This window comes from Aethalodelphis obliquidens, unplaced genomic scaffold, assembly GCF_003676395.1.
Source record: "Aethalodelphis obliquidens isolate GAN/ISIS:26980383/991018 unplaced genomic scaffold, ASM367639v1 scaffold70, whole genome shotgun sequence".
Taxonomy (NCBI): domain Eukaryota; kingdom Metazoa; phylum Chordata; class Mammalia; order Artiodactyla; family Delphinidae; genus Aethalodelphis; species Aethalodelphis obliquidens.
In genome coordinates, this window is record NW_020838014.1 from 4,945,340 (window position 1) to 4,954,034 (window position 8,695).

Here is an 8,695-nt window from a genome sequence, read left to right on the forward strand (position 1 = left end):
TCTGGTGCAGTTGCCAACGTTTAAAAAGAGGAAGTGTGGCGGATCATATTCTTGCCCCGATTACCGTCTCCCCTCCCACCAGTGGCCACGTGAACAGCTATGTCTCCCTGTGCGGGGGTGAGGGGGTGGGCAATCACCCTTCTCCTCAGTTGCTCAGGATTGGCCAGGGTGCTTGCTTTGGTGGATGGGATGTGAGCAGAAGTTCCCTCTGACACCTGGGAGCACATCCAGGATGGGGTCTGCTCTTCAGTCTGGATCCTGGAAAGCGAGGAACCGCAGAGCAGAACCATTGCTGCTGATATGTAACAGGAACAGAAATGAACCTTTACTGTTACAAGCCAGTGATACTCTGAGGGCTACTTGTTACCACAGCCTAACCTAGAAAAAGTGACGGATAGAAGAGATAGCCCATAACAATCTGGACCTTGCCCTTCTCTTAAAGAATCAGAAGATCTGATGACACTGGCCTCCAGAGCCCCATGGCAACAAGTGGCTGGAGATAAAGGGCGGCTCCCCCTTTGGATGGAGACCAGTCACCACCTGCCTGCTTTACTCATCTACATGGCTGTGGGCCCTTGTAAACATCTAACTCAAACTCCCATGCCACCCATGTATAACTAGAGTCACAGAGAGCTGTAAAAGCCAGTTCTGGGCAATAATACCCTGTTTCAGGCACGCGTCACATGTTCCACATGGCTTCCTCTGTTTCCAGTCTCACTGACACATCCACCGCGTGGACTCCTCACTTCAGCCTGGCAACTTCTCCAAGCTCCTTGAACACAGAAGGCTCGCTCACAGCACAAACCATGTGAGAAACAAGGGCTGACCCGACCATCTCCCAGATTTCATGAGTCATTGCTGGAAGCCGTGACCCCTGCCGTTCAGCCACTGCTCAGCTACATCCCTGGGAGACCCTCTCCACCCTCCTCCCATTCCTGGAATCCTCAGCAAGTGCTCCACGGGAGGGTGAGCTCAGGAGAGGATGGAAATGAACGTATCCAGAGTTCTAGTGCTGTGTGGACACTGCCGTGTGGAAGCCGCCAAGTGCCTGGGAGCAAGCCAAGAGTCTCGAAGGGCTACTGCTGACATTTGCATGGTTGCAGCTACGCCCTGCTGACGTCCGCCTATCTTCCTTGGTCTCTCCTAACTGGAGAATGCCAACCCCACTCATGTGAAATGCAGTTGCACCATCTAAATATCTCCTCTCTGGACACCCCTCCGGTGCCAAGACCCTAAACACTTAGATCTGAGTGCCCGGGGCCTCCCAAACATCCTCCATTCAGCTGGACCCCAAGGCTCTCTGCATATTCATAGGCACTGGTTTGTGGCAGTGATACATCAGGGTCCCCCATCCCTGCAGGGTCCCTGCTGGATAGGGAGGGAAGGTAGAATGCAGTAAGGATTCAGAGATGCCACTGCTTGCAGTCACTGCCTTTTCCTGGAGCCCATGGTTTTATGAAACTAGACCCAGATGGTACCCACCCCGTCACCTGGAACAGGGAGGAAGACAGTAGAAACAGATTCCCAGGCTCCCATTGCCCAGAGCTAGGCCGTGTTGCTTGTGTTGTCTGCCAGCAGAGAGCTGCGGGGACCCTGGACCACCCCAGGGCATCTCCATATAGTCGCCTCACTTAGCCTCTAATCTCACGTCCTTGCCAATTCCGTTTACAGGCTGCTGCCAGAAAGAGCCTCATACAATGCACCCCTGATTATGCCCTCTCTTGCCTGGTTCCCATCTGTTTCAGGAAATAGTTCAAGCTTCTTAGCATAGCAGGCAAGTCTGTTCATGATCTGGCCCCACAGGCCTTGCTGCCCACCCCTACCCTCACTCCCCACCTGCCCCAAATTCACGCCACGTCAGAGTGTTCAGGGCTCGTATCCTGCTTTCCCATATGCCGGAATCTCCTCTTCTGGCTTCTTCTCACAGCCAGTTCCTTCTATGTGTTGTCTCCTTTGGCCAGTGTCCCTTGACCCCACAGGCTAATTTTGACGCCCATCCCCTGAGCACCCTGGGCTTCCTGTGACAGAGCAGCCCTCACGGTATGCTGCCACCTGTGCCCACACACTCATGAGAGCAGGTGCTCCAAACGCCAGGTGTCTGCACTGCCTTTGGCATCAGATAAAACTTAATGTTAAAAATTACAAAAGGAATCATCCCACATCCTTTCTTCTCCCCACCCGACCATCTACTCTAAATCTTATTATTTTCTCCACTAATCCTTGAGATTGTTGGTCCATTCATTCATTCATTCATCAGACATTTATTGAACCTCTACGCTGTAGCAGGGACTGTGCTCGGCCCCGGGGACACGTGGGTGCTTACATTCTAGTGGAGTGAGAGAGACGGCACACAACTCAGGCACTGAGCGATGAGCTAGTAAGTAGAGACTGTCAGGTGATGGTGTGTGCCATGAAGCAAAATAAAAACAGTACAGGGTGGATAGTACTGGGGTAGCAGGTGATTTGCTCTCTTCTATTTAGGGTCATCTGGGAAAGTCTCTAGGTTAAGATGTCATTTGAACAGAGACCTAAAGGAAGTGAAAAGCCATACAGATATTTGGGGAAGAGCCTTCCAGGCAGAGGGAACAGCAAGGGCAAAGGCCCTGTCTTAGTCCAGATGATGCTGCCATGATAAATCCTAAAACTCCATAATGAAAGATGGCAACAATGAATGTTTATTTCCTGCTCAAGTTCCAGTCCCCTGTTAAGCTGCTGGTGATGGGCAGTCTTCATTTGGGTCCAGAGACTCAAATGCCTTTTATCTTACGACTTTCCTGTTTCCAAGGGCCTCGAAGACCTCCCCATTAAGGGGCAGATGGGGAGTGGAGAAGGCACAGACGGTTCTGAAGACCACACCCCCAGCGGAAGTGACAAGCACCGCTTTCTGTTATGTTCCCTCAGTGAGAACCAGTCACGATGGCACCCTTGAATGCCAGGGGTCTGACTGGGTTGCTACTTCCCGGCAACAGGGCATTCTGTGGACAGGCATTTTGGGGGCCAGGTGGCCCCTTCTGCCTGTGCGTGGAGACAGGCCCTGGTAGTTCAAGGCTAAGTAAGGAGGCTGCTTCGGCTGGGGCAAGGGAAGCCAGGTGGGGCAAGGTGGGTGGTGGTGAGGTGACGGAGGGGCCTACAGGTCACCCTAAGGACTTCGGACTTTACTCTCTATGAAATGGAAGCCCTTGGAGGGCTTTGAGCAAGGTAATGATAAGAAAGGGCTTATGTTTCAAAGGGGCACTCTGGTTGCAGTGACTAGACCAGTCACTGGAGAATAGAGAATAGACTGCAGGGGACAGGGAGACACAGGTAGGCAGGGAGTAGGCCAGGGCAGTCATGCAGGGGTTAGGTGATGGTGCCCTGGACCAGGTGGGAGGGCAGGGTCCATGCAAACCCTCCAGTAGAGACACCCAAACAGGATAGGACTGGGCTTCCCTGGTGGCGCAGTGGTTGAGAGTCCGCCTGCCGATGCAGGGGACACAGGTTCGTGTCCCGGTCTGGGAAGATCCCACATGCTGCGGAGCAGCTGGGCCCGTGAGCCATGGCCGCTGAGCCTGCGCGTCCGGAGCCTGTGCTCCGCAATGGGAGAGGCCACAACGGTGAGAGGCCCGCGTACCGCAAAAACAACAAAAGAATACAGGATAAGACTGAGACCCCTGATCTACCCCAACTCCTGTCTTCTAAGCCAGGGGCTGGTGAAAGGGCAGAGGCTATTTTAAGCTTTACAGATGGAGTCCATGGCAGCTACTCAGCTCTGCTGTTGTAGCGTGGAAGCCACCGTAAACAATGGGTAAACCAATGAGCATGACTATGTCCCAATAATGCTTTATTGGCAAAAACAGGCAGGCAGCTCACGATAAACCCGTCACAAACGACGCCGGTCTTCTCTTATCACACTTTTCCAGTCCAGGCACAGGTGTTGGTGGCAGAACATGGCTGAGAACTCTGTCACTGCTTAAAGTTTGTGTGACAGTGAACCGAATTTTTTATAGTAACACTGTGGCATAAGAATGAATCATGGCTTCTCACTGTCTTTGAGCAAGTTCTCTCTTGACAAAGGAAATGGCTTTTGGCAAGACCTCTTTATGGTAGTGCAGGCTCATCAGCTATTCTTCTATAACTAAGTACCTTTATTATATGTAATTAAGGCAGCAACTGAGAAAAGATGCAAATGTGTTCTTAAAAATCTGACTTCGCAACAGCTGGGAGGTTTGCAAATTTTTAAAAGAGCAGGTTTAAATGAAAGCACATGTGGCATGTGCCAAAATGGGAAAAGGAGGGAGGAAGAGCTAAAGAAAGGAGGGGAAAGATAAGGGGGCTGCAAATTAGTGTTCAGGAATTCAGGCCAGTCTAGGGGCCACCCTGTGAGCTGAGCTGACTGTGAACTGCAGGGAACATCCTCCACCCCAGGCCGGCTCTGCCCTCCACAGTGGCTCCCCTGCCCCAGAGTTAAGTACTGTAGCAGCACAAATAACACACGCCACCGCTTTTCCAACTTTCATGGGTATTTTCTTTTTCAGAATTTCTTTCATCTCTTTGCATGGCTGAGCTGTATGTGTAACAAGATGGGGCTACAGAAACGGGAAAGGGGGCCAGAGAAAAGAAGAGACTCTCTCATCGCCTCATTTATGATGAGAGCTGGAATCCAGGAATGTTCCATCCGTGTAGCACAGGGTGGTCCAATAGAACTGTCTGTGATGCTGGAAATGCTCTATATATTCGCTATCCAATATGGTAGCTACTAGCCACGTGTGGCTACTGAGCCCTTGAAATGTGGCTAGTGGGACTGAGGAACTTCATTTTTAATTTAATTCCATTTAATTAATTTTAATCTAAATGTACGTGTGGCTGGCGACCACCGTACGGGACGGCGCAGCTGCTATGTGTGTATGTGTATTAGGCTCAGAGTCAGACAGACCCTTTAGGTTTTGACCCTGCTTTCCCACTTACTAACTCTGATCAGACAAAATGCTTATCGCCACTAACCCTTGGTTTCCTCAAGTGCAGTCTGGGCACATTTGTGCCTACCTCATGGAGTAGCTGTAAGAATGAGGTGAGAGATTGGAGATAAAACACTTCGCACAGCACCTGGCGGAAGGTAAACACTCAACAAGTGTTCACTATTTTTGTTATTCTCTAGGAAGCTCCTCAAAGGACCCATTACCACCTTCCAAGCATTTCAGAAAGGTAGCTCCTAAGGCATCTGTGCTGGTCTTCCCCTCTGAGGCTTCCTTGATCTTAAGTGATACCCACAAACCTAACTGTAGAGAGCTGATGGGCACCAAATGAGACCTCTGCCTACCTCTGATCACCTTGAGAGTTCCTTGGGGAGGAAAAGATTGCTAGCTTCCCATTCAATATTTGGGTGGCAAAGTGCCCAGCTGAAAGATCATATACTTCCCAGGCTGTCCTGAAATTAGAGGTGGTCAATAAGATATAAGCAGACATTGTTAAGTACAACTCTCAGGAAGTCTTAAGAGGGCAGTTTGTATGTGCCTTTTTGCCATTTGTCCCTTCACTATTCCTCCTACTTCCTGTTTGGAATGCAGACGTGATGGCTGGAGCTCCAGCAGCCTTGAGGAAGTATCCCTGTGGATAAAAGCCTGAACTACCAAGGATGGAAGAGCAAAAATAAAAGAGGCCTGCGTTCATGAACACTATGAAACTACCATACCAGCCTGGGACTGCCCACCTCCAGATTTCTTTTATGTAAAAGAAAACTCCATATCATGTTTATGCTATTATTCCTTTTGTTTTCTCTTATATGCAGCAGAACCTAAAATTAGCTATGGCTAATTACTCCTGGCAAATTCTATAAGTCCAGGTTTTTATGACATATACAGTCAGTGCGAGGCAAATTCCACAGCCACACGTTCTGCATCTGTGTGTTCAACCAACCACGGATCAAAAATATATATATATTTTAAATTCCAGAAAGTTCCAAAAAGCAAAATTTGTATTTGCCTTGCACTGGCAACTACTTACATAATATCTGTACTGTATTTACAACTATTTACATAGCATTTACATTGTGTTAGCTATTATAAGTAATCTAGAGGTGATTTAAAGTATATGTAAAGGGGGCTTCCCTGGTGGTGCAGTGGTTGGGAGTCCGCCTGCCGATGCAGGGAACACGGGTTCGTGCCCCGGTCTGGGAGGATCCCACATGCCGCGGAGCGGCTGGGCCCGTGAGCCACGGCCGCTGGGCCTGCGCGTCCAGAGCCTGTGCTCCGCAACGGGAGAGGCCACGACAGTGAGAGGCCCGCGTACCGCCAAAAAAAAAAAAAAAAAAAGTATATGGAAGGGAGGATGTGCGTAGGTTATATGCAAATACCACACCATTTTATATAAAGGACAAGAGCCTCTGCAGATTTTGGTGTCCACAGAGGGTCCTGGAACCAATCTCCCTTGGATGCTGAGGGACAACTGTATTTGATGAAGCAAAGAGCTTGAGAAAAATCAGTTCAGTTCTTATTCCTCTATCTTGCCTGCAGGGGGCACCGAAGCCTGGGAGTGACATTAGAAATCATCCTTTCTGATCAATTTTTTTTTTTAATCATCAAGCATGTTCATTACTTTTTTCTTCTATGGATCCAATGTTTCAAAATAAATTTTTCCCCCATCAATTAAGTTCTAATTAGTTTACTCATCATGGCAAACATTTAACAACCATAGTGGACATTTGCCATTTGGGGGGCTGTCCAACAGCTGATTCTCTTTCTATATTTGGGGAATTTTCCTAATACAGTAGAGTCTCTGAAGAACTGATACTAGAAAGTACCCAGCAAGTATCCTTGTTCTCCAGAAGCTGGACACGAGCACAGAAAGTTTAAGATTAGCCCACTGGATGATCACCTGAGACTTTGCATCTGGAGTGAGGGACACAAAGCAGCCACCAGGGTTTGGAATTCATCTTACTGGGCAACAGCGTCCTATGCGCCAGAGTGGTGCTTCCAGTGGGTCGGTGCCTGGTGTCCAGTGGCACCCCCCCACTGGGCTGCTCCTTTGATGGGACCTTCGCTGAGTACCTCATTGCTCAGCTTTCTCTGTTTACTGCCCATTTCCAGAGCCTGTTCCTCCTGCTTTTCCATTTCTTCTGGAGCTAGCTGACATCTTTCCAATGTACTTATGTTTTGTTTTAGTCAAGCAGACTTGGTTTCTGTTCTGCACAACCAAGAATCCTGACTGGTGCACATGCTGAGTAACTGTACCTGTGATACTGCACAGAACTGACATCATTCCAACTAGATCAAGAGACAGGGTTTACATGAACCAGTGTAGCCATAATTGGGTAGTTGCACACTTTCTTTTGGACTCTTAAAAACATTCAGAGTAGTTTTCTCCTTTTCTCCATTTCTCCCACTGTGGATCCCTAAACACGACGAACTCCAGCCTGGAAACCACTAATATCATTGTATTTCCTCATTTTACAGATAAATTGAGAATGGAAGTGACTTTCTCCATATGCCAGGCTGTAAAAGAGCTTCCCAGGGAGGGTCACCAGCCCTTCATTCACGCACTGTGCTTGGCCTGTGGGCGTGCATGGTCTCTCAAGGAACTCAGAGTCAGGTAGGAGAGATGCATGGTTCGAGTGAATGTAAAATCCCACCCTTCTGGGGAAGAACTTTGGGGAAACCAAAAAGACTCAAATAACAAAAAAAAAGAGCAGGTAAAGATGTTCAGAAGCAGACGTAGATGATAGTGAGAACAGAGGAATGTGACTTACACGTCAAGAACTCAGGCTTGCTGAGTAGAAGCAGACTTGGCAAAGCAGCAGCTAGCCCTGCAGATGTTAACCTCTGTTATGGACCAGGTGAGAAGGTCTGTCAGAACAGGGTGGGGCCTAGAGGGGAGAACCCAAGACAAGGTCTGGTAGAAGGTTCCTAAGTCAGTGAAGGAAATCAATGTTTGCTGCTTCCTGCTTTAAGGACATGTGATCAGAAACGTCTGAACTTGCAAAATAGATTTCTGAGAAGATTATTTACTTTAAAAAATGATTCTCCACTTTAAAGACAGAAAGATGTATCTATTTCCTGAGTTGCAGGGATTTTGCTTTGCATAGTTATTTTACTTATTTATTTATTTTTGGCTGCGTTGGGTCCTCGTTGCTACGCGCGGGCTTTCTCTAGTTGCGGTGAGCTGGGGCTACTCTTCGTTGCGGTGAGTGGGCTTCTCATTGCGGTGGCTTCCCTTGGTATGGAGCATGGGCTCTAGGTGCGGGGTTTCAGTAGTTGTGGCACGTGGGCTCAGTAATTGTGGCTCACAGACTCTAGAGCGCAGGCTCAGTAGTTGTGGCGCACAGGCTGAGTTGCTCCACGGCATGTGGGATCCTCCAGGACCAGGAATCGAACCCATGTCCCTTGCACTGGCAGGCGGATTCTTAACCACTGCGCCACCAGGGAAATCCTTGCTTAGTTAGTTTTTTCCAACAACGTTTTGAGGCGGCGCTATTATCTCCATTTCGTGGATTAGAAACAAAGGCCCACATAGATTATGTAACCAGTCAAGGTTACACAGCTTGTAAGACGCAGACCCCGATCTGGGTGGTTTCGTTTTCTCGCTCCAAAGGCCCAGTGTTTCCCATTCTACCAGGCCACCTCCCACAGAACGCCTCAAAATGACACTCGGGCTTTCCTGGTGGCGTAGTGGTTGGGAGTGCGCCTGCCGATGCAGGGGACACAGGTTCGTGCCCCGGTCCGGG